The sequence below is a fragment of the Spea bombifrons genome, chromosome 3 (assembly GCF_027358695.1).
Source record: "Spea bombifrons isolate aSpeBom1 chromosome 3, aSpeBom1.2.pri, whole genome shotgun sequence".
Lineage (NCBI taxonomy): Eukaryota > Metazoa > Chordata > Amphibia > Anura > Pelobatidae > Spea > Spea bombifrons.
The window spans coordinates 118,620,094-118,622,846 of record NC_071089.1 but is presented as its reverse complement, the minus strand read 5'-3'; the positions used below and the strand labels follow the sequence as shown (position 1 = coordinate 118,622,846).

At 40.9% G+C, this 2,753-nt stretch overlaps 1 non-coding gene across 1 annotated transcript; it reads right to left on the bottom strand.

The window, feature by feature from the left end:
• Positions 1 to 1,058: 1,058 nt before the first annotated feature.
• Positions 1,059 to 1,203, bottom strand: LOC128488282 (small nucleolar RNA SNORA70). The gene has a single exon (XR_008353706.1). It is a non-coding gene; the product is annotated as a small nucleolar RNA SNORA70 (small nucleolar RNA).
• Positions 1,204 to 2,753: the final 1,550 nt, after the last annotated feature.

The following is a 2,753-nucleotide window of genomic DNA, read 5'->3' as shown; positions in this document are numbered from 1 at the left end:
GGGGTATAAGGCATATCATGGGGCAGAGGGGCATATAGGGGGTTAAAAGGCATATCATGGGGCATAGTGGCATATAGGAGGGTATAAGACATTTCTGGAGGCAGAGTGGCATATAGAGGGTTAAAAGGCACATCATGGGGCAGAGTGGCAAATAGGGGGGTATAAGGCATTTCTGGGGGCAGAGTGGCAAGCCTGGGGGCAGATGTGCATAACTGGGGGGGCAGGTTGGCAAATAAAAGGAAAAAAATATATTTTTCTCAATCATAGCTTTTATTAAATATGAAAATTAGTTTACATGAATTAATATGTATTGGTAAAACTTTTTTCCTATAGGGTAGTCTTATATTCAGGCTTTTTTTTCCTAAATTAATATTCAGATTTTGGGGGGTCGTCTTATAACCAGGGTCGTCTTATAATCGAGCAAATGCGGTATTTGCATATGAGTAGCATGTTACAGCATCCATCTTTAAATGTAGCACCTTGTATCGCATACAAACAGGGCTGCTTCAGTGGGTTAGATGCTTACAGTTTGTTAGGTTAAAAGTATGCAAATGATGGAATTTTTTTTTTTTTTATGTGCCTAAATAGGATTTTGTTTCATAAATGAACTAAACCCCATCCAAACTAAGACATAATGCTGGCTTTGTCTTCTCTAAGACACAGGCAAAGTTAATTTTGAGACTAACTTTATATTCACTACTGGATATAAAACATTAAGATGTTATGCCACTTCCGGTAACAATCAATCACAGAGCAGCTTTCCACACTGCAAGCGTTATAACAATGACAAAATCTGGTAGAAAATTCCTTGTGCTACGTGGAATAATATATTGGACGTGACGTTTGGGATACCAGCTTTGCACTCGGATTAGAGTACTAGTCACATTGTGTGTGTTAACATTTTACGATGGCTCAGATTTTTACCAGAAGACTTTAAAGGTTTGGGGTAAATAGAGAATATGCTGAAAAGTGTAAAAATCAGAGCATTCTATAGTCAGTAATCGCAACTGCCCTTTACATGTAACACGCAAGAAACTATGATGATCAACTGTGAAGTTGGCTGTGTCCAAGGCCCCTTTAAGTGCTCTTTATGGTGAACCGAGCACATACACAGCACATACACAGCCAAGGAACTTAATGGACGCAGCCTTTGCACACCATCGCTCGATTTCAACAAACGCTGGTCGGCTTAATAGGCTGCAACCCTATGACTCAGTTTGCTGCATTGTGTGCAGGTCTTGGGATGACCGGGGTAGTAAAGCATGCTAGTGGAGTTTCCCAGGGCAAAGCTCTGTGGTGGATGCTGTAATCCGTCTGGTGAGGTGGAGTCTGGCCACAGATGGACCCCTAGGGACCATTTTCCTGTCCAGCTCTACTGGTTCAAGATCTTGGTCGGTTCTCAAATGATGTGGCAGAACCTTCCCAGGAACCTTGCCACATCTTTTTTCTGGGGTGTGGGGGTTTCTCATGGAGCGTCACGGGTCTCTCCTCACTGTGAATGGGGCTGTTCCCATAAAAGCGGGAGAGAACCCGTTGTGGCTTTCCTGTTCTGAAGGCCAGGGAGTTCTAAGGGATGTTAAATTCCACTTTTCTATCAAGAAGTGCTTGGCCAACACAAACCCTTCTCATTCAGAAAGCCAACTGTCTTGAAGTTGTTGAGGCAAATACATGATCAGATTAAAGACATTTCAAATGGTATTCATAATCAGTTTTGGTGGCTTGTGGAATGCAAAGTATTAATATTACTCTGAAAAGTCTTCATGGTTTAGTAAGTAAAGATCCCACGACTACTATAATGTTCCTCAAGCTTTTCCGAGATTCTGTAAATGTAAAATGATGTCAGGGAAAAGCGTATCAAGGGGGAAATTTCTCATTCAAAGCATTTTATTGATTAAGAAACTGAGCCAAGTGCTAATGAGTCGTGACCCTGTTATAAATATCACCTCTTTTGCATACTGTATCTGCTTATGGATTTCTGCGGGGGGGGGGGGGGATTGCAGATACGGCCTAGAAAGGCTTTAAATGTAACTTACTGCATTTCCAAACACTGTGGGTAAAGGTATTGAGAGAACGCGCCAAATGCTTCCCACCATGCAGACTGCAACGGAGAGGGGGTAATAACATCTAATATAAAAAGTATCCAGGAAGGAATCATTTAAGGATTTACAGTTTTACTACGCTGGCTCCCTACCTAGTATTTCTTCATTGAGTTGAGTAAACACAAACAATCCACAGTTCCTGCTCCGGTAGCGGGTGAAATACCTGGCAATTAAATTATTTAATTCGTTTTTTATTTTCTTTGATTAGCTATAGTGTCAAAGTTTGGACTTGTTACGTTACGGAAAGGGCCAAACATTTAATGTTTTAAACAATTTCTCTCCAAATTCACTATTGTCCTTACAAATGGTTGTAATCTCACCCCGAGACCCTTCGGTATCCTGCTCAATTATAGATATTCTGCTAGAGTCATGTTATTAGTTTCTTTTGCACGTAAGGTAATCGGGCGCCCACAAACACTACATATGTCCGAAACTGGAGACTGTCCTACGGATTTACTAACACGCGGTAAGACCATTGTGCGATTCGATACAATTAATTCTACTCACAAGCAATCTGGGACTGTCTTTGAACTATGAGACCGTATTTAAATACTTCCTACAAAGGGCTTGTGACAAAATGAAGCTTATTGGTGTTCTTGTCCATTTGCACCAATAAAAATAAAATTAGGACACAAGGGCTTTTTTCATCCTTCG